Source organism: Sorex araneus, chromosome X (assembly GCF_027595985.1).
Source record: "Sorex araneus isolate mSorAra2 chromosome X, mSorAra2.pri, whole genome shotgun sequence".
Classification (NCBI taxonomy): Eukaryota; Metazoa; Chordata; class Mammalia; order Eulipotyphla; family Soricidae; genus Sorex; species Sorex araneus.
This window is the reverse complement of record NC_073313.1, coordinates 242,098,347-242,122,749: the sequence shown is the minus strand read 5'-3', so window position 1 is coordinate 242,122,749 and position 24,403 is coordinate 242,098,347. Positions and strand designations below refer to the sequence as shown.

The 24,403-nt window shown below is 38.2% G+C and overlaps 1 protein-coding gene across 16 annotated transcripts in view; it reads right to left on the bottom strand.

Annotated features, from left to right (window-relative positions):
* The window catches only part of MAP2 (microtubule associated protein 2), a 316,282-nt gene that overhangs the window by 114,064 nt on the left and 177,815 nt on the right, over window positions 1-24,403 (bottom strand). For all 16 annotated transcript variants that reach the window (XM_055123372.1, XM_055123371.1, XM_055123385.1 and 13 more), the window contains one exon: window positions 549-626. The gene's annotated coding sequence lies outside the window, so the exon portion shown is untranslated. The remainder of the gene's footprint in view (window positions 1-548; window positions 627-24,403) is intronic.

Sequence of the window (24,403 nt, the reverse complement as noted above, 5' to 3'; positions counted from 1 at the left end):
TATCTACTGACAGGATTTATCTGGTTTAGTTTATGTCCTAAAATCTGGTTTAGTCCTGTTAATGTTACTAAAGTCTTTGACTCAGTCTAGGACTGAGCCTGGTAAACCTTAAGAGAGGAGGAAGTATTACTGGTATTATAACAACACTGGAATTGTTATACAGGTGAGATTGAAACATTTATTTACGCTTTTGGTTTGTTTCTGAGTCACGTATAGCTGTGCTCAGAGTTTACTCCTGGTTCTGCATTCCTGGTAGTGCTGGAGCTTGAAACCAGATGGGCACATGTAAGGCAAACACTCCACCAGCTGTGCAATCACTCTGGTCCACAGAACACTTATTTCAGAAAAAGATAGCGTCATTCTTTTATGATCATGTCAATCTAAACACTCTGAAGGGTGATTATTCTACATCTACTTGGTGTAGAGAATTCATAAGTGTATTTCCCTATCATCAATATTAATACATAATAAAATTTTAAACCGTGATTCATAATAAAAGGGCTTTTCATAAATGTGGGTAGTTTTTATTGTGTAGTGTATGGTCTTACCTAATCAACGAAGTGATGAAATGGTGATGCTTCTTAAGCTATGTTTTCAAAGGGTTGTCAATATGTTCTGCCTTTTTTCTGTTAAAAAAAAGATTAAAATGCTTTTAATCTTTGATCCATGATTTAATTACATCATATAGTTCAGTATATAATTCAACTCTTTTTTCCTTTTTCTTTTGGTTAATGATGAGCATATGAAGTAGATTGCCTGAAGATTTGTTACAGTCTGGTATCACTGAGAAGCTATAACGTGTGAAGCTCTATTGCACATTTGGAAACAGCAGGGAAAATGCCAGCTGCTGCAAAGTTTCTCACTGTCTTTAGGTTCAGTTCAGAGCAACTCCATAAGTATTATGTGAAAGGAAGCCATTTTAAATAGGTTTCAGCTAATAAATAGCAAACAACTGTATTCTCTCCCAAGAGACCATATTTGTCCTGGTAAATCATTAATTACATCCAGCAAGCTTTAGAAGACTGGGCCTCTGGCCCAGTTTGCACTGATTCTACCCAGCACAGAATGAAGAGTAACTTTATAAAATTTAACTAATTACATTTTCTTTATAGTGTACTAAAATTATTTTGACATTCAGAATTTTAAACATCATTTTTTTTTAAAAAAATGTGCAGTTTCTTTATTCATACAGGAGGGTCAATGTATTGCTTAATGAGCCCTCTGCCTACTACAATTATCCCTAAATAATAAGAGAGGTTTTAGAGGCACATTAACTCTTTCAAACCACTAGCCCCCTAATTTGCAATTAGGGAATATTTCACAAAACATATAATAGATCCTATTAAATGTTCCTTTTAGATTTTTCTAAAATTTGCACTATAAAACTTTATGAAAGAACAAAAAAGCATGGTTTATAGATTATTATAACAATGTAAGTGAATATAAAATGTGAAGGCATGAAATTACAGTACATAAATACAATGTGCTTCCTGTGATATGAAACTTTAGATTCTTTGATATTTTCATTTTAGCAAATATTTATGATCAATTTAAGTATAGACATTTCTATTTATTTTGTTCCTCTTCTACATTTCAAAACACCATTTATTTTTTAGATATAAGTATTAAGCACTTAAAATGAATAGTGAGTTCTCACTTTTTTAAATATCATTCTTAATTAATACTTCCATTTTGAAATTCTGCTCTAACAATGCAGAATATATCTTACTGAAATAGCACTTAAAATTAACACATTTAGGTGTTGGGGGAGAAATAAAAAAAAAGAAGATATCAGGCTGTTTTTCTACCTCACAAGCCATCAAATCTAGAATATATAAAAGTATATTTTAAAATCTAGAATATATATACCCACACACCACTGAGATGGAAGAATTTAAAGCTGGATTCTGGTCAGCTTAACCTTTTTTATTTTATTCATTTTGGAGTCACACCTGGTAATGCTCATGGATTACTCCTAACTCTGTGCTCAGGAATTTGGGAGTGCTCAGGGGACCATATAGGTTGCCAAGGATTGAACCTGGGTCAGCTGAAAGCAAAGCAAGCACCTTACGCACTATACTATCTCTCCAGTCCCTTAATCTCCCTGCACTGTTAAGGATTATTTGTTGGGAGAATTCTACTCTGTTTCTTCTTATTTGCTGAATTAAAAAAAAAAAACTACAGCAGATGTCAAGTCTTTCTCACTTTAATGTGCATTGATATCTGATCTGCTATTGAACTGTATATCTATGCTGACAGATTAAATGAAAAATTCTTCTTGTCTTTACGACCTTATGTAGATGTGTAATTTACTGTACAACTTTCTAGAGCATAACAAGACAGCTTAAGTAAGTTTAGGATAGTTTGATAAAATAAAGGCAAATTAAATCATGCACATTGATTTAAGGCGAAAAACAACATGTAGCACTGGACCTTATTCAAATATAATTCTTTAGGACAAAATACACTTTAATTTCCTATTTAAATTTTTTATTTTTCTCAAATTATTTAATGCTCACTTTGTTGTGTTATATCACATATTGAAGTACATATGCATGCATATGTGTAAGTCGACTTTTAACATATGAACTTGTTATATAAATTATCATCTACCATAGCAGAAGAAGAAAAAGAAATTGTGAACCAAAGGTCAGCAAATTATGGCCTGTAGGCCAGAGCCATTCTACCACAATCAATTTTTCTAAATAACAGTAGAGCTGGCTCACAGCCCTGTCATTCATTGTTGGACAGTTCATTCTGGTTGCTCAGTGTTTTTCCTGTTCTAGTGCCACAGTGCACAAACTGTGACACTGTGACACAGGCTGTGTGGTCCTATGTAGATGACTCCCAGTATTTACTCCCTGGCTCTTCACAGAAAAAATATTTGCTGATATCTATTAACAAAGAATGTACTTCAACATTTGAGTAATAATAAAAATGATACAAAAAAGTTAAAAAATCATTTAAAAAATTTTATTAGAGAATCACTGTGATGTACAGTTACAAACTTATGAACTTTTGTGTTTCCATTTCACTCACACAGTGATCGTTTACCCATCCCTCCACCAGTGCCCATTCTCCTCCACCAACGATCCCAGTATCCCCCCCACCCCCACCCTATCCCCCACCACCCCACCCTGCCTCTGAGACAGGGCATTCACTTTTGTTCTCTCTCCTTTTGGGTGTTGTAGTTTGCAATAGAGGTTATTGAGTGGCCTTAATGTTCGGTTTATAGTCTACTTTTGGTTCGCAGATGAATAAAAAAATTCTAGTCCTAAATACCAAAAACCTCTTTTCAGGCCTATAAAATATAGAAATTATTGGCAAAAGCATGAGATGATTATTAGAAAGTTGAGCTACTAAGATGAGGGCACTGATTACTTATACAAAAAAAGGCCCATTTCCCCAGCATCCTATCTTGTGATTGTTTTTTTTATTAAAAATTTTAAATAACTCTTTTTTTTTCCTTCCTCAACTTTATTTTACAAGAAACAGATAAATGCCATCTGGGACTTATTTTTAAAAAGCAACTTGCGGCCTATTCCATAAGGCACATAAAATTGAATAGTCATTTTAAATTAACACAATGCAGTTAGGAATGATCATTTGGATTTCCTATCAAGAGGATTAAATTACTCTAATGCAGTTTTTGTTAAGAATATGATCTGAGGGGTGGAAGAGACAGAACAGGAATGAAAAGTGCTGTCTTGTATGTGGCGACCCTGTTTCAATCTCTGGCAGTACCTGCTTCCTCAAGGATCACAGGGTATTGCCCTGGAGGACATTGAGCACGGTTGGGGCGGCTGGAGTAAACCGCCCCCCCCCACCCCCACCCCCCAGTCTACCTGGCACTGGCCCAGCCATATCCGTGGGCCCTCACAATGAACTGCTGGCTGGTCAAGAATTGTTCAGCGTGGCTTCTGGCCCCTGAGCACTGCTTGAGAGGATCCCCACCCTCTTAAAAAAAAGGATATTATTTGACAGTGTTAACTTGTACATTATGTGTAGTGGTGATATCTCTAAAATGATATCAGTAAACATTAACATAGCACTTATTATAGGCAATGTCCCAAATGCTTCATATACAGTAGTTCATATATTCCTCTCTCACACATTCAAGGACAGGTGACTACAACTATTCTCACTTCCTAGGTTGCCCGCTCTTGCCACTCCTAGTCAATATAGTACTAGAAGTTCTGGCCATAGCAGTTAGGCAAGAGAAAGATATCAAGGGCATACAGATAGGAAAGGAAGAGATCAAGCTATCACTCTTTGTGGACAATATGATGCTACAAGTAGAAAGTCCTAAAGCATCTACCAAAAAAACTCCAGAAACAATAGATCTGTATAGTAAATTGGCAGGCTACAAAATCAACAACCCAAAGTCCATGGCTTTCCTATGTACAAATAATGAAAAAGAAGAAAGAGGTATTTAAAAAAAATCCCATTCACAATAGTACCTCAGAAAATCAAGTACCTCAGAATCAGCAAAACAAAGAGGTGAAGGAATTATACAAAGAAAATTACAAAACACTACTTCAAGAAATAAAAGAGGGCACTAGGAAATGGAGACACATCCCCTAGTCATGGAGAGGGAGGATTAACATTATCAAAATGGCAATACTGCCCAAAGCACTATACAGATGTAATGCAGTCCCTATAAGAATACCCAGGTCATTCTTCAAAGAAATAGACAAAACACTTCTGAAATTCAACTGGAACAATAAAACCCCACGAATAGCTAAAGCAATCCTTGGGAAAAAGAAGATGAGTGGTATCACCTTCCCCAACTTCAAACTGTACTACAAAGCATGGTATTGGACTAGAAACAGACCCACAGACCAATAGAACAGAGTTGAATATTTTGTCAGAGACTCTCAAATATATGATCACTTAATCTTTGATAAAGAAGCAAGAAATGTGAAGTGGAACAAGGAAAGCCTCTTTTATAAGTGGTGCTGGGAAAACTGGTCAACTACCTGCAGGAAAAAAAAAAGAAAGAACTCTGACCTCTGTCTAATGCCAGGCTTAACTAAAGTCAGATCAAAGTGGATTAAAGACCTCAATATCAGACCTGAATCCATAAGGTACATGGAAGAAAATGTAGGCAGAACCCTCCATGACACTAAAGCTAAAAGCATCTTTAAGGATAAAACACCACTGACCAAGCAAGTGGAAACAAATATAAACAAATCAGAAAACTAAGATTAAGTGTCTTCAAGGGTCCTTCTGAAGAAAACATGGGCAGGAAGAAAGTAATAATATCTTTACAGACTATTTACAGACCCTTTAGAGAATTGATTTGGGATCTTCAACTCTGATCCAAAAAAAAAAAAATTTCAAACATACAGGCTTACCTAAGAAGTGGTATTCTGTTAAAGACAACTTTCTACTTACCGAAAACTGGTCACTGCACATACATAATTCAGCATATAAAGTTTCTTGAACAAAGTGAAAAAAAAAATAAGGTACAGGCAACATTTCTGAGCCTTCGCCTTGCCTACCCAACTCCAGCTCTTTTGCCTCAGGGCTTCCATACACACTTGCTCTCTCTTGCTCTCTCTCTCTCTCACTCACACACACACACACACACACACACACACATTTTCTCTACTCCACGATTTCTGACTGGCTTGTTTATGTCACTTTCTAGAACCTCCTAGAACCTCCTAGAACCAAGCCAGAGCACTGTTGAGAAACATGGCTGGTAACACCTACAAAATCATGTATTTCAGGATAAGCCTAGACAAGATACAGAATAGGGTGTATATTGGCATGCAAGAGAGTAAATCATGTAGTACAGCTACAATCAAGAGGTCTTGTTTGAAGGGGAACGTGGTTATCCATTTGCGCTCGGGGCTTACTCCTGGCTCTGTGCTCAGGATCACTACTGGCAGTGCTCTGGAGACCATATGGGGTGCTGGGGATTGAACATGTGTTGGCTTCATGAAAGGCAGGTGCCCTACCTGCTGCACTATTGTTCCAAACTCAAACTAAATTTATATTTGTCAGCGATTAGTCAGAGAAATAATTACGCTTCATATACTAGATGTTTGGCTAGTAGCGTTTCTATGTGCATGCTATGCAGCACTTATAGTTTTGATAACAGAATGCTACATTTAGGCAGACTTAGGATCTTACGGAGAAAATATCACAAAATGTGGTTTTTAAAACTAAAAATTCATGTTCAATAAGGGATAAGGTAAAGAAAAAATATCTTCCCTGGGTCTGTTAGATCAAGATATTATTTTCACTAACCTTTGAAAAACATTCTAGCATGAGTATCAACTGGTTATTTAAATTCATGTTTTGGCACATTGTCAAGTATACCTAACAATGTGATGTTTACAGTTGCTGGAATCCTGAATATTGTTCTGAAGGCTAACCATAATCTTTATGGCTAGCAAAAGCTTATAACTGAGTTACAGTTCAAATAAACAATACCTTTGTTCATATACTCCATCGATCCACAATCACTGTATCACTGTCACTGTCATCCTATTGCTCATCGATTTGCTCAAGCGGGTACCAGTAACGTCTCTATTGTGAGACCTGCTACTGTTTTTGGCATAGCGAATATGCCACATGTAGCTTGTCAGGCTCTATCATGCGGGCGAGATACTCTCGGTAGCTTGCTGAGCTCTCCCAGAGGGGCAGAGGAATCGAACTCGGGTCGGCCAAGCACAAGGCGAAAACCCTACCCACTACGCTATCGCTCCAGCCCTGATCCACAATATTCAACTTTTTTTTACTTTTTAGGTCACACCCGGCGATGCACAGGGGTTACTCCTGGCTTTGCACTCAGGAATTACACCTGGAGGTGCTCAGGGGACCATATGGGATGCTGGGAATCAAACCGGGTCGGCCGAATGCAAGACAAATGCCTTACCTGCTGTGCTATAGTTCCAGCCCCACAATATTTAATTTTGAATAGTTAAAATGATTCTGTGTTCATGACCACTTTAAGAAGAATTCAACTACCAAAACCTGAATTGTGAATCCTGCTGTGAAAATACCCACTATCCCAAACAATCTTCTAAAAAGGAAAAAAGAGGCTGGAGAGATCGTACAGAGGGTAAGGCACTGAGTGCAGCTCACTCCCATTCAATTTTCAGCATCACCTATACTTCTGAGCATCACCAAATGTGGCTCAAACTCTCATCACAAAACAACGAAGAGTTGCCAACATAAAATAATTTAGTATGATATACTATAAATCACTCCTATTCATTCCAAATGGTTTAGAAGAAGTTCACTATCACTGTTTATCTGTGCATGGTCCAAAGTAATGGTGAGCAGAAATCAATCTCACTCAAACAGATTAGAAATCAGAGAAACAACTTCCTTTCATGGACATTTTGCCAAAGTTTCTTTCAGGAGAACATGATGTTTCTTGTAATGAAAACATACTTTGAAATACTTTGAGAGGAGTCAGAGGCTGTGAATAAAAGCCCTATTCAAAACATGTAGTTTACAGTTGCCCAGAGAATCTGGACTGAATGAACCTCATGAATCTGCTGCACTGAAGGATTTGAGAAATATGGAAGATAAACAGAGAACTGGTAAGCAGCAATGAATAAAGCATTCCAATGAGAACTCTCTAAAACACAATTGGTGAAAAAGCAATTGCCATTAATTAATGTGGAAAATGTTTTATGCTTTCCTTAACCCCCATCTCCCAGTCCCAGCCCCACACACCTCCAAATCACACAAAGTAACACACAAAAACTACCACTAACATATAGTAAAAAATGGGATGATGTAATAAATATACAGTCTGTATAAAATAGTTCTGAGGGAAGTAGCTTGGCATTGTTCAGGATGTGCACTGTCTTAATGACAACATGCTGATGGAAAACAAATGCTGAATGCTGCTGATTGTCTTTAAAGAAAAAATTCTCAAACTAATATAGAGCTGGATAAAAGTGAGTGACTACCAGGGTCTTTCATAAAGTGAGGTATGCCTGTGTCGCCTTTCCACGAGTGAGACAAGTAGGATGAGAATGTCCAGGAGCTAATTTATGTTGTGCTGTGTCTAGATTCCTTCCCTGTTGAAAGGGTTTGAAAAGAAATAATGCAGAGTGATATTTCAAAGTTACTTAGTTAAATAGTTAACATATGCTGACTATGAATATATGCAAATAAAAATAAATATTTTATTTTATAAATAAAATATGGATTGGCACCGCAATATAGAGAACCTTGGGCAGCAACAGGGCACATGCGTCAGTGTTTTCACTTATTTATATGTTGCACTGCTGTTTTCTACTCAGAATCGGACTATAGCCGAAAAAAATAACACTTATTTGCCTGACAGAAGGCCATCTGTTCATTTGCTTCTAATTTCCACACAAACACTAACCATTTTTTAAATAGCAGAATAAGTTAACGCAGACTTGTAGGTTCATGTGCGTATAAGGAGAATAAACTGGGGAGAGACACAAAGAAAATAATACAGCTGTCATACAACTTATCCAGTCAATATGCAAACTTATTTTTTTTTCTGTCATGTTCCAAACTTGCAAAATAAATTTCTGGGCATTCAACAATTCTATACTGGGTCTCCAACATACCTCTTCAATATTGGTTCTAACTATCTACCATCACAAATCCTCATATCTTCTTAGACTAATTCTTTTGTAAATATATCAAACATCTTTCATTCTAGGTTCCTTTTTACTTTTCTTTAACAAATCTTTTTTATCTTCTCTTGTCTCCCTTCTCTCTTTCCTTTTTTCCAGCCTTTCTCTAGGTTGATTAAAGCCATCTTGAACTGAAAATCCTTACAAAGTCTCTGCAACCACCTTCAGGAATACCTGTTTATTCTATGTGTGTTTCCTGTTTTTAAATCACACATTTAATATTCACATGAACTATCTTGCATTGGTAATTAAGGCTTATTAAAATTGACCTAATCAAACTCCTATAGCATTTTCTGTTTTATTTCAATCTCAGAAGCTATTGGTTTCTGATAAATATATCAATTCATTTTTGAAAGCATTTTAAATTAGAAATAAAAACAAAGGAAAAAATATTATATAACATGGCATATTCAATGCACTTTAGGGTCACCATATTTTTTAATTATTTCAAGAGGTATTAACAATTACACTCCTACTACACTCCTACTACATTATTTCTCGAAATCATCTGAAATATTAAATGTTAATTCGTTTATTGTCTGCCCACTCAACCATAAACAATCTTTAAATACTAGTGGGACAGAATTTTTCTTTAGGATTTACAACACTTCCTGTCTGGTAGCAACTTACAATTAATACTCATCAAATGAATGAAAGATGTTTGTACTCAAGAAAATAGAAGTTCTTTAACTTTGTTCACATTGAATTCTTCTATTCAAATATGGGCTTTCCATTTAACCCCTATGAAAAACAGTATGGAGGGTTCTTAGTAAACTTAAAATAGAGCTGCCATACAATCCAGCAATCCACATTTACTACCCCCAAGAAAGTAAAACATTCATTTAAACACACACCATTATTCACTGCAGAATTCAGTACAATGGCTGAGATTTGGAATCAACCCAGATGTCATCACATTGCTCATCGATTTGTTCGAGCGAGCACCAGTAACATCTCTCATTGAGAGACTTATTGGTACTGTTTTTGGCATATCCAATATGCACGGGTAGCTTGACAGCTCTGCCGTGCGGGCTCCATACTCTCAGTAGCTTGCCGAGCTCTCTGAGAGGGGCGGAGGAATCGAACACGGGTCGGCCTCGTGAAAGTCTAATGCCCAACCGCTGTGCTATCACTTCAGCCCAGTAGATATGTGTAATGGAATACTACATAGCTGAAGGGAATTATGAAATCATGTACTTTGCTGCCACATGGATGGAGCTGGAAGACATCAGGTTAAATGATGTAAGCCAGAAGGACAAACACAGCATGATATCACTTATGTGCAGTTTTTAAAGTAACTGGATGAGGAAATGCAATGGTTTAACAGGGGATGCCTAAAACATCCTTGGCCCAGCCATATAGAGAGGAGAAGGAAAGAAACAGACTAATGAGGAAGGGGAAAGAGATCAATGAGAAGTAATGGGAGAAGGGGTCAAAAGGATTCAGGTACATCAGTGGTGTTAAGGCATGACAGAGTTAAATATCCAAATCACAGAGTCAACAACACTGAAATCACATGACCCAAACTTTACTAATAAAACATACAAGATGCCAGTCAGGACAGCAGGCGGGGGCTGGGGTAGAGAAGAGTACAGGTGGAGGTTTAGGAGAGTGAACCTGGGAACACTGGTGGAGAGAAGCTGGCACTGGTTATGGAACTTTGTTTATCTAAAACCCAACTTTCAATAATTTCATAATTCATTGCTTTAATGAAATAAAATTTGGGGGGGAAGGAAAGTGAACTAATAAGTCACTTTCAATATCACATCCATTATGCATCTATATAGTTAGGAAAATAAACTGTTGTCATTCTTTTATATTTTTAATCTATTCAATCTTTATTAATCACCTGTCTTCAAATCAAGGAAACTGAGTCAGTTAGAAAAGGAAATTTTGTTGCTTGGAACCACTCAAATCTCTTATTTTTGCATTACTGACTACCCTGTGGGCAGAATATATCCGAAGATGAGTAGAGTTCATAGCAATAAAAGCTTTCTTCCCTTCTATTCAGAAGTTCTGTTTAGCATCCAAGTGCCTTTGGTAAGTTTTTAGTATATAGAATATCTTTGGCAAAGATTACATCATCTGGCCAGAAAAAAAGGAAATTCTGGCAAGTTGTACTTTTATCCTGAAAAGTTAAAAGCTTTACCAGTCTCCTCCCACCGCCCTCCCCACCTCGATGCCTCCGCCTCAGCCTGCCATCTTGACAGGCACCTTTTATGTTTGCTTATTAAAGTTTGGGTCATGTGATTTTAGTGTTGTTGACTCTGTGATCTAGACATGGGCACTATGGTGGAATTCTAAGCTATCATCTACTGGCCATGAAAAATTGGGCAGACTATCTAACTTTCCAGGTCCTCAATTTTATCTTTTATAAAATCCTTATTATTGTTAATAACTATGAGATTATTAGTGAGAATTCCTCCATAGAATCATGGAAAGAATCAGTTAAAAAGTCTCTGTAGAGATATGCCTTTGAGGCATTCTTTGTGAAGAGAGATCAGTTTTGGTCAATATGAGTCTTGGAATCGATCTCTCATTTTGCCGTTACTGAATATCCTGTGGACAGAATCTGTCTGAATCTGAGCAGAGTTCATACCAACGCAAGTTTTCTTATCTTCAGTTTAGATGTTTAGCTTAGCAACCAAATGCCTTTGGTAAGATTTTAGGATATATGGTATCTTTGGGAAAGACTGTGTCGCAGAAAGCAACTCATTCACTAATAGCTTCAGCTTCACCAGCTGGGAGCCATCTGTCACACTAGCGGCTGACAGAGATTTTACTAAGAAGACATTTGGCGGAACCCAGGTGACAGAGTACAAGGCTATTTTTTCAGGCAAATGTGAGTGCACAAATTCCAGCTGTGGTCTACAGAAGTCAGAATTGAGCTGACTGAGGATGTTCTTTGACTAAGGATGACATTCCCGAATGAGGATAACATTCCCTACTGCTGGATAATTCTGCAAAGGCATGCCTTTAGGAGGATTCCACTGGGGAGAGGAAAATACAAGCTGTGCTGCAGTCATCTGACCGGAAAATGGAAATTCTGGCAAATCTACTTTTAGCCTGAAAAGTTGAAAGCTTTAGAAGTAAAGGGATTTCATCAACTCACTGGAGTCTAGGGAAAAGTTTACAATTAAGGGTGAGTTCTGACTGACTCAGATCTTTCATCTTCCGTTCCATACTGTTCAAGAGGCCATGAGTGATCATTAGCCCAGTGGGGCCTAAATTGGCACCCACCCTTCTATAATGTTAATTTCAAATATCTTTCTTTTCCCTCCCTAAGTTGTTTACTCAACAGGGGTAGTCAACATTTTATTACTAAAGAAATTGCCAGTAAGGATCCATTTTATAAATGGAGAATTTCTTAATTCCATGAAAAAACATTGATTCTATATATTTACGAGCTGAAAAAATACATATCAAAATGAAAGCTAGCGTTGAAATGTATTGGAATCAAGCAGTTGAGCACTTCCAGTTGTTTTGGAAAGCTGCAACAATGAGTATGCACACACGATACAAAATTATTCCCCCATCAGTAATCTTAGAAATATTAAGTCACACAAGGATATATCATTAAGATTTCTCCAAACAAAAGGGGAAGACTTGGCATAGAAATGCAAGTAACAAAAAAAGAATAAAGGGGGAAAAGAGACCGTCTCCCTAAAAATAGGAGGCAAAGGAGGAGGTAGATCTTCTGCTGGCGAGTTGTTTAAAATGTTTTCCACCTCTTTTATTAATCTGTCATGGCCATGCAATCCCCCTCCTTTGTGCTCTTTATAGAAGGGTGTTCTATTATTATTCCTTATTTAATTGGCTTAGATTTAAGTAAATAGACACCACTGGCTTAAAGGCCAGCAGGAATGGGGCAAGGAGTAAAGAAATTCAACCCAGGAGGAGGGGCATACAGATAGGACTGTCAGAGCCCTCTCCAGATACCAGAAAACCCAAAGCATTACAACATGCTTTGCCATGCTTTTATTCTAAAGCTCCTAGTGGCCACTTAACATCTATAATCATCAAACCGCACGATTCTGATTTACACAAAAACATGAAAATAGGCATCAAGTCTAAGCTTTAAAAAAAATAAAATAAAACAGCAAGTGAGCCAATGAGGTTGCAAATATTCCAGCTGGTCTAATTACTGTTGTTCCAAAGGAATGTGAGGGCTGCTGAGGCTTTGCTTGGGTTCCTCTGGGCTCCCCTGGGTTCCCCTGGAATTGCATCAGCCACATTCAGTATTTGCAAGCACAAAAGTTTATTTGAGAGGTAGAATTACATCCTCATGCTCAGAATTGCTTTTAGAGCGACACCAGGCTAGTGAATGGTCAAAAGTAGTTTTTTACAATTAATTCGTCTTTTTTTGTCCTTTTAGACTCTAGCACTACACTGTAGCACTGTTATCCCGTTGTTCATCGAGTTGCTCGAGTGGGCACCAAGAACGTCTCCATTGTGAGACTTCTTGTTACTGTTTTTGGCATACTGAATAAACCACAGATAGTTTGCCAGGCTCCACCTTGTGTAACTTTTAGACATTTTATTCAATTTCTACTGTGATAATGTCACACAGAAACATTAGCGTTGCAGGTGTGTATCCTATTACTAAGGCTGAAAACATGTATTATGTTTTAAAACCATGGTTCCTAATAAGTAATTGCACTACCCCCAAAAAAAATCACATTCGGAATTTGTAGCAATCTATTCTCATATGTGAGGCTGCTTCTTCCCACTCTCCCCCACTGCCCAGATCTCCTTGGGATCTTCCCAACATTGGAAAATCCCCTGCAATTGGCGAAACGCGATTTGCCTTATTTCCATTTCAGCAGGAACTTTGCTTGGAAGGGAGATCTTATACATCCTGCCTTAGAAAATGAGTAGATTCTACTACAGTGTGATTTGCTTGCTGTATCTAATTACGATTTTAGTTTTTTCTATTCCAAAGACATCCTACTGTAGGGCTGGAGTGTCTTGCTGGAAACCAAGGATTGACACAAGCAAATCAGATCTGGTTCAGATCCTGACACCATAAATGGTCCCCGCCAGTAGTTGATCCTTGAGCAGCAAATCAAAAGTAACTGGGTGTGTGTCCACACACACAAACACACACACAATCACACACACAATAACACACAAGGTTGAAATGAAAAAACAACTATTTGTGGCTTCCTCTTTGCCTTCGTCTATATAGTTAGCATAAACTGAATGTTATTCCTGCATACGTCTCTTTCAAGCCCTTAACTATTCTCTCAGGTTTTCTGGAGATCTAGTACTCTATGAAACAGAAGGTGGTCTTACTGCAGCCTCCACTAAAAGTCATTACATCAGCAAACACATGGAGAAGACAAATTGACGGGACCCTGTCAGATGTTAGCATTAAAATCTGAAAGATTTCTACTAAATGATAAGCAAAAACATTTAACTCCACTGCCAGCCTCAAAGATAAGGACTTTAACTATCAAAAGGAGGTAATAAACATCTTGTTCTTAAGTAAGATTTCCTTTGAAACTTCTAGGAAGTTTTAACACCCTAATGGAGCTTAAACATATATCATTAATTTCTCACCAGGTTCTCAAATACTGTATTGAGGGGCTGGAGAGATAGCACAGCGGGTAGGGCATTTGCCTTGCACGGCCGACCCGGGTTCAAATCCCAGCATCCCATATGGTCCCCTGAGCACGGCCAGGGGTAATTCCTGAGTGCAGAGCCAGGAGTAACCCCTGTGCATTGCCAGGTGTGACCCAAAAAGCAAAAAAAAAAAAAATTGTATTGACTGCGTGTAGCATCACCTAAAGTCTCTGAAGTTTTAGTGTAAATCTATATAATAATTCTCTTACTGAACAAGTTATTGGCTATAATATGCCTACTATAGAGTAGGTACTGGAAGTGTAGAAAGAGCATTCTCAGTACACCCCAATACAGCAGCTGCCAAATTCAGTCACTTCACATCCAGGGGAAATTTCTCATTTCCTAAAATTTACTGGTGTCCTAAAAATTTCCAAATTTCATGAAAATTTGCTTCTGAACAGCTATCTCTGTTGAATAATTAATAAAACAACTAAAAGACTTTTACTCCAAAAGAAATAGTCTGTGAAGATATTTTAGAATGCTGCTTAATTCAAAGTCAAATTAACTTTATCTGATGATTATAACTGAAATGCAAATGTATTTTTGAACTAATTAGAAAACAGGGGTCTTATCACTCTCAAAGTTAATAACATTTATTGTGTCTGAAAAGAAAATCAGATTCTTTCAAGTAAGTTCATAATATAGAGATGACTGTCAAAATAATTCAACTGTTAATGCATAAACACCCACCACAAAGCCCTCTCCTGTAGACAAAAACTCAAGTAAAACCCCATGTTTTAAAGTTGTCCAACTAACCAGTCTTCCACTTTTTTTTTTATCAAGTTACATATCTTTTAGCTTATTTCTTTTTCAAGGGGGGTTGTTTTTTGATAGTCATACATGCTGGTAGATACTTATTCACTTTACATAATGTAATGTTTAGTTTTTCTGTATATTGCTTGTTATAAATTAACAATAACTAGAAGGAATTTTTTGACATTCAAACTGTTACCTCTGGAAGTTTTTTCGAAAAGTATCAGACAATAGGACTTAGCAAGAGAGGCTCAAGTGTGATATTTAGCTGGTTACAAATTTGCATTGTTTTTGATAATCATAGATTTCAATAGATGCTGATGTATCTCTAAAAGGAACAAGTAAACCCCATTCACTTTCTTTTTTCTACATACTTTATGCAATGAAGAATTAGTTAAACAGTTATCAAAAGAGACTACTCAATAATAGAGTTAAAGATTTCAGAAGCAGGCAGATCTCTCTGTAACAAATAATTAAATTTCGTTGGACCGTAATTTCTTCACCTATATATGCTACGGAAAATTTTATATACTTTCTTGTAAAAAAAATTAAGGACAAAGAATAGGCTTAAGAAGTAACAGAATGGGAGACTAATACCCAAGAACAGCAGAGATAAGTACCAGGAAGATTACTCCATAGCTTAGAAGCCAGCCTCGAATGCTGGGGGAAAAGGCAGCTCAGATAGAGAAGGGACCATCAAGCAAAGGGTGCTAGGAAGGCCTGCTCGGGATGAGAGATGCGAGCTGAAAGTAGACTATAGACCGAACATGATGGCCACTTAATACCTCTACTGCAAACCACAACGCCCAAAAGGAAAGAGAGAGAACAAAAGGGAATGTCCTGCCGTAGAGGCGGGGCAGGGATGGGGGTGGTGGGAGGGATGAAGGGACCATTGGTGGTGAAAAATGGCCACTGGTGGAGGGATGGGTACTTGATCATTGTATGACTGAAACGCAAGCACAAAAGTTTGTAAGTCTGTAATAGTACCCCCACGGTAATTCACTAATAATAATAAAAAAAATTGAATGACACATAGGACTGGGCATGCATTCAGTACATTACATGGCACTTGTGTTAACATATAATATACAACTTACTGAACTGGGTAGGCAGGACTGATTTGTCAAAACAGTGAATCAGGAAAGAGTCTCATTATTTACTATGTCCTACTGTGTCTTCCAACTCGGTAGGTAAATATGCACTGGGGATTCTGTTTAAAAGTGTAACCAAAAAAAAAAAATTTACAAAAGTAAATTGAGCTATTAATTGACCTTCCATTATATGAACAAAATACTTGGGGAAATTTACATCTTCAAATACTGAATCTTCTATTTAGTGAATATGGCTTATTCATTTAGGTCTTCTTTCATGTTCATTGATAACATTTTGTATTTTTTCTAAGAAAAAAAAAAGACCAAGGTTCCCCCTGCATTCCAAGTTTTCTGATTCTAGAGAAAAGGAGGCGGGCTGGAAAATCTATATCCTCTGCAAATACTGAATATGATTCCTAGGAAGATGATGTGTGGAATTACAATTTGAGAAAGAACACCACTGTGTGATATATAATTTTTTTTTTTTTGCGTTTTTGGGTCACACCCGGCGTTGCACAGGGGTCACTCCTGGCTCTGCACTCAGGAATGACTCCTGGCGGTGCTCAGGGAACCATATGGGATGCTGGGAATTGAACCTGGGTCGGCCGCGTGCAAGGCAAACGCCCTACCCGCTGTGCTATGGCTCCAGCCCCCTATGTGATATGTAATTAATCCTACTGGTATTTTGGCTGTCACTTATATCAGTTTGTGAGTTCAAAAAGTGTGGATGTCCATGGCGAGCATTGCTGCCAGCATTGAGTGGCCAAGAACCACCTCCCAAGGCTGGCCCAAGGCAATAGGTGAATGACAAGACAGAGCCAAAGGAACAAAAGAATGGAGCCACAGGCTGGTTCGTAATCAGTGACTGTTTTTATTTCACTCCTTTTCCTTCTTCACTTCTCACTTACAGCATTGCTGTATAGAAATTATGAAGGGTGTGGGTACACATAGGTGGGATTGAATATTATCATAACAATAAACAGATGTAAAGCCCCTTCTTCAGGGAAAGTTCTAGGAGATTAACTCCTAGAACAAAATCTCATCTGGGGGTTCAGCACTCAGATCTGCTCAAGGGGTTGGGGGGGGGATTCTAACTAAAAGCACATTGCTTTCAACTTTCCTTAGCTAGTAATCCATTTAAACAATCATATTGAATTTACTTCTACTAATATTTATAGTATAGATACTAATTTAGTAAAAATACTAATATTTTTGTATGAACACAGTAAGAAATATATTAAGCTTAAAGAGTGGCTCTTTCTGGGGACATCTTGCTATAAATCCCAGACCACAGTCCTCAGGTCAGGTTAGTCTTTCCTAACGCCAGCAGGGTCCTTATTCAGTTACTTCTTTTGGAGTTACGACAGTTAGTTCCATGATCGTGCTCTTAACATTAGTCTTAGTTTGTCCCTTTTCAATGCCAGGGTAGCCAGCAGCTTGCCCTGGGTCCATCCAAGTCCCTCACCATTACCTTCTTTTGGGGGTGTTATGAAGCTAGAGAAGCTGAGGCTTAAGTCAAGTAAATATGATGGATGCCTAGGAGTAAATATTTTTGAGTCATTTAATTCCCACGTAACAAAAGCAAAGCATCAACTGCCTTCCTGTGTCTATACAAAAAGGACATTGCTAAACCATGCAGAGGACACAAAGGAAAGAGAAAAGCAATATAGGATTAGGAGTGCCTAATGGAATTTGGTAGATCCTGGGAGCACTGTGGTGGGAGTCCTCTGGGAGGAGCAAGAACAAACCAATGTTATACAATTAGTAAGAAAACACTATTATTCTCAAAGTATTGCCTTAGCAATAGTCTTACGTCAAATGTTGTTGTATTTTACTGCATAGGCATTTAGCCTGTACATGAGATAAGATAGGTCCAAGTTTTTTACTCCAAAAATTTATGGATTTTTCTCTTCTCAAAAAATTCCCAATTTTCATGTTTTTATATGTTATAAATACACTGGATAATACTGGGTTGTAAGGTTTATTGAGCTACTCCCACAACAGTGCCCCTGAGGCACACCCAATTCCATCAAGCACTAATAATCCAATATTGCTTTTCTCTTTCTTTTATGGCATTTGCATGGTTTATTTAGCAATGTCCTTTTTGTGTAGACACAGGAAGACAGTTTATGCTATGCTTGTAACAAGGGAGTTAATTGACTCCAAAATAATATTTACTCCTGAGGATCCATATTTACTTGACTTAAGCATCAGTTGCCCTTAGTTCCTGGCACTTCAAAAGCGGGGTTCTGAAGAATGAACTGGATGGACCCAGGGCAAGCTGTGAGCTACACTGGCATCAAAAAGAGAAAAACTAAGAGCCATAAGTATATAATAAATTAAGAGACGGCCATAGAACAAACTCTGTCATGACCCAAAAAGAAATAACTGAATAAGGACCCTGCTGGGGTTAGGAAAGACTAACCTGACCTGAGGACTATGGTCTGGAATATATAGCAAGATGTCCCCAGGAAGAGCCAATCTTTAAGCTTAATATATCTCTTACTGTGTTCATACAAAATGACTATAAGTATTAGCAGAAGTAAATTCAATAAGATTGTTTAAATGGATTACTAGCTAAGGAAAGGAGAAAGCAATGCACTTTTAGATAGAATCCTCCCTTAAGCAGATCTCCTAGTAGTCTGGAGTGCTGATGAGATTTTGTCCTTGAGTTAATCTCCTAAAGGAGTGGCTTCACATATCTTTGTTGTAATGATAATGTTCAACCCCACCTTTTGTATATCCCCCACCCATCATGGTTTCTATATAACTATGCTGTAAGAAAAGGGGACTAGAAAGCTGAAGACTAGAAAAGAAGGAGGAGGATGAGAACTGATACTTTGAGGCCTTTGGGGACTAGAAGGAGGATTAGATAGTGAAAATGGAAGTAGAGGATTTTGAGGTCTACGAGACTAGGATTGATGGAACTATGATGATTTGGGACTACAGACAAAACTCTAACTAGGATTGCTCTGTAAGGGAAAGATCAGACTACGATGAGGAGGAGAAAGAAATAAACTGTCTACTGACCAGTCTGGGGCCCAGTTCCTGTTTCTCCATCCCCCAGGTCCTTCTTCTGTCCATCGCCCATCATCCAGTCTGGGGAGGCGGCTCTATGCCACCAATTGCTTGAGTCCCCTGCGTGCCCCCGCACTGTTTTGCAACTACATGGGCTTGACCTTTATGTACAAAAGCTTCCTGGATCCCATTTGTACACTACCTGGAAACCAACACTGCTCAGGTTAAAAGCATTTGAGCTAAATAAATAGGTATTAACCATGTGCAGTTTAGAGATGCATTTCTGCACTCTTTAGATTGTACAGGTCTAAAGCACAGCTATTGTACAATAGAAAAAAATGTGACCTTTATGTATCTATTTATTACTACTCAAGTAGCTTTGATTGCTTTTTCTGTAGGAGGACTGGAACAAATAGTTCTTTATAAAATTGAACTGAATAATTCTAATAAGGGTTTGTTCATTCCATGAGAATAACACAAGTTTCTCTTTGTATAGCAAGGGATTCAGTAAAAACAAATTTAAAACATCACAGATCCTACCACGATTTCACAAAATAGATATATGTCACCCATCAAATTTTATCTTTATTATTGTATCTAGGAGAAAAAAAGATAAAGTAATAGATATTCTTGTTTTGCTTGAATTATTGTTCATAAAAATACTTTGCCAGTCTTAAGAAAAAGACTAAAACCATCCTCTTGTCTTGAAGATTCTGTCTCAGTAGACTTTACTGATATCATTCTCAAGTCTCAATCCCATGCTATCCCATGTTATGAGTTTATATATAAGTCCATATATCAGATACATATAAGTTGCACATATCATTAATTACTAGATATTAGACATTGTGTCCTGTTAAAAAAATGCATGAAACATCCTTTTCTGCATTCAAAGGAGTTTATATAATCACACCTGCATGGAAAAAAATGCCAATGAGTGAACTATATCAAATAAAATAAAATACCATCTTTCAATTATTTAGGGGGTATGATATTTAAGATGACATTGCAAAGTTAGGTATAATCTAAGTAAGCAAAGGCTGAGACAGAACTGAATAGCAGAAGCAAACCAAAAACAAATAGATGCTCTGGAGGTTGGGGCAAAGAGAAATGCAAGTCACTGGCATATGCATAGGCAATTTTGGAGACAGAACTGGAAATGTGTATGGGGACAAATGACAGTACAAAAATCATTCCCAGATGAGGGAAGCCATATGTGGGCATGCTAAGGGTTTACTCCTGGCTCTGTGCTCAGGGATCATTCCTGGTAAGACTTGGGGGACAATATGGAGTACCAGGTATCAAACCTGGGTCAGCGACATCCAAGGCAAGCTTCCTATTTGCTATGTTATCTCTCTGGCCTCCAGAATGAGAATCTTCATGGAAAAATATTAATATTTATTCTGCAACCACAGTAATTTTTGAGGGTTTAAGATTACACATTAGATAACTAGGTTTTAGGAAGATCAATTTTGATTTGGATGAACTCAGCAAAATACATGAACAAGTATTTTGGGATAAACCAATAGTATCAGGACAAGGTAAAACAAAGCTAATAATAAAGAAGCTACTCAAGTCATCTCTGATGAATCTACTAAAAAAGAGAAGTGGGTGACCACAAATGATATCTCTTGATAGTAATATTTATAAATACTACACTGTGTGCAGAAGTTGGTCTCTCTCCGTCATACAGTACCTTTCAACTTGTCTGAAATTTCACTTGTGGGTTGAATCTCAAGAAGGAAATCAAGTCTTTGGTATTCTTTCTACAGTGCCACTGCTGGCAAAGAGGAGTCATTTGGAATAAAGGTAAAGATAACCAGTCAAATCTCCAAAGAGTTTAGTGTTGGTGATCTCTCAAAAATATTTTGAACAAGTAATAGGGCAAAAAAAATCTATAAAAAACCAAAAAGATAATGTATCGATGGGCTGGAGTGATAGCACAGCAAGTAAAGTGTTTGCCTTGCACATGGCCGACCCAGGTTCAATTCCTCCACCCCTCTTGGAGAGCCCAGCAAACTACCGAGAACATCTTGCCCACACAGCAGAGCCTGGCAAGCTACCCGTGGTGTATTCGACACGCCAAAAACAGTAACAAGTCTCACAATGGAGTTGTTACTGGTGCCCACTTGAGTAAATCGATGAGCAACAAGATGACAGTGGTACAGCGAATGTCTCGATAAGAAATGAAGCAGCAACGAGAATAAGCATGTTAGACAGGTTATATAGAAAACAGGTAAAGATAGTTCTAAATAGAAGCAGGTACAGGTACAACCAAACAAGCTTTTTTGTGTTTTTTTCAGATGACTATGGATTAAAGGGTACCAGCCTGGTCAAGACAAAAACTGGAGCACGGGGCAGTAAAATAGTTTCATGGCTTTGCACTGAAGACCACTGAAAGGGAGGGAATAATTTATCATATTTCAAAATTTGTTATAAATGTACTGAACCAGGAATCTGGAGTGGGGGAGGGGGAAGCATTGGCTATTTAGAACATCTCTTAACTTTACAAAATGTTTATATTCGTTTGGGAGCTGTACCAAATAGTTCTCTGGGGGCAGTGCTAGGTGCTTGAGGATCACTCCTGAGGGTGGCCAGGAAACCAGGCAGTGCTGGGGATGCAACCCAGGGTTCCCACCTGCAAATCATGAGCTCAATTCTTTGTCTCTCCAGTCCTGTATAGTAGACATAGGCGGTGCTTAATCTGTTTGCTGTTGTTATTGTTTTTGCTTTTGCACCACTCCTGGCTGTGTTCAGGGCATACTCTTGGCTCTGTGCTCAGGGGTCACCCCTGGCAGGGTCACCCAGGGATCATATAGAGTTCCAGGAGTTCAACCAAGGTGGGTTGTTTACCCACTTTACTGTCTCTCAGGACCTCTTAACATTTTTCTTTTAATTAGAATGGGTTCACAAGATTCTGATTTATTTTTAACACCAATTTCTTGATCCTTTCTTCATATGTTAATGCCAAGAGGAACAACATCATTTGAGCTTGACAACAAAGGTATTGTAGTCATTCCAAGCAATTTAGCTTTCTTTTTATATTTTTAACCATCACATACATTTAGTAGTCTTAAAATAATTTTCTGAAAGAGCCAGGAATCAAAAGGACTGCACAATGTGTTACTAATGTTCCACAGTGGTAATGTCAAACAAAGGGATGGTTTCTTAAAGAAACTTTAAGAAACCAGAATTTCTTTTCTAATGGGTCTGCTCTTTATAATGTGAACATGAGTCACTAACAGTTTATAAAATGAGTGCTCACTATATCTTTTTTTTCCTCCTGGATATATTAGCTATTTCCCTAGCCTCTAGACACACTTTTTAAATGGCAATTTTATTCAACTATAATTCACTGCACTGTAGCACTGTTGTCCCGTTGTTCATCGATTTGCTCGAGTGGACACCAGTAACATCTCCATTGTGAGACTTGTTACTGTTTCTGGCATATCAAATAGACCACAAGCAGCTTGCCAGCTTTGCTGTTCAGGCGAGATACTCTCTGTAGCTTGCCAGGCTCTCTAAGAGGGACAGAGGAATTGAACCCGGGTCGGCCATATGCAAGGCAAACACCCTATCCACTGTGCTATTGCTCCAGTCCATAATTCACAGTCTATATAAGTTGTATATCATTCAATGAGTTTTAGTATATTCATAGAACTGTACAACTCTACTATAATCAAGTTTTTTAAAATTATTATTTTACTGATATAGAGCATTATAAACATGTTCATGATTGGGTTTCAGACATACAATGTTCCAACACCCATCCCTCTACCAGTGTCATTTCCTAGCACCAATGTCCCCAGCCCAGTATCCCTCCCACACCCCCAAACTACCACCCAACCTTACCTGCCTCTAAGTCAGGCCTCTCTCTCTCTCTCTCTCTCTCTCTCTCTCTCTCTCTCTCTCTCTCTCCCTCTCTCCCTCTCGCTCGCTCACTCTCTCGCTCGCTTGCTCTCTCACTCGCTCTCTCTCTCTCTCACTCGCTCTCTCTCTCTCTCACACACACACACACACACACTTTAGGCATTATGGTTTGCAATACAGATGCTGAAAGGTTAGCACATATATTCCTTTACACGCTTTTAACACTCAGTTCTTAAACAGAGTGATCATTTCCAACTAATGTTGTCACAATGGACCCTCCTCTATCTTAACTACCTTCCATCCTTCACACTCTCATGCTAATTTCCAACCATTGACAAGTCCTCCTGGCCTGTTTTCCCTGCCCTTGGATATGACTTTTATACTTTCTATTTTATATCCCACAAATGAATGCAGTCGTCCTATATCTGTCCCTCTCCTTCTGACTCATTTCACTCAGCATGGTATTTTCCAAGTCCATCCATTTACAGGCAAATTTCATGACCACATTTTTCCTAACAGCTGTGTAGTATTCCACTATGTACAGTCTCTTTTTCTTTACATTGGTTTCTATCTCATTAAAAGGTTTTTGCTCTCTTGTGAAGAAGACTGTGTGAAGATGCTAATATCTGAGAGCATAACTATGGTATTACTCAGCTGCAACTGAGAATGCAATTCCTGTAAAAAGCGGCATGATTTTCTAAACGGCAAGAAAACAATTTTGTTTCTTTTGGTTTTGGGTACATACCCAGCTGTGTTCAGGTACTACTCCTGGCTTTTTGCTCAGAGAACCGTTTGCTCTACTGGAGATCAAATAAGAGTTGGTTGACCATATTCAAGGTAGCACTGTAGCACTGTCGTCCCGTTGCTTGTTAATTTGCTCTAGCAGGCACCAGTAATGTCTCCATTGTGAGACTTCTTGTTACTGTTTTTGGCATACGGGTAGCTTTCTAGGCTCTGCCATGAGGGCGGGATATTCTCAGTAGCTTACTGGGCTCTCCAAGAGTAATGCAGGAATCAAAATTGGGTCAGCTGGGTACAAGGCAAACGCCCTACCCACTGTGCTATTGCTTCAGTCCTTTTGCAACCTTAAATAAGTTAAAGACACTCTTTTCAGGGCATGGATTTGAGCCACACCTGGTCATGGTCAGGATCACTCCTGGTAGTGTTTTGGGGGGATGGGATGTGGTACTGGAAATCAAATTAGATTGTCCACATGCAAGGCAAGCACCTTATTTTCACTGGTTTTCAGTTTTGTGGGAAGTGGTATGGTGTTTTTGCGGAACTAAGGACTGAACCTAGAGACTCCACATGCAGGGTAGTATTCTCCAGTGAGCTGTACCCCCAACCCCTTTATAGTTTTGTTGATGGTGGTGATTTGTTTGTGGTATTTAAGCCACAACAGCA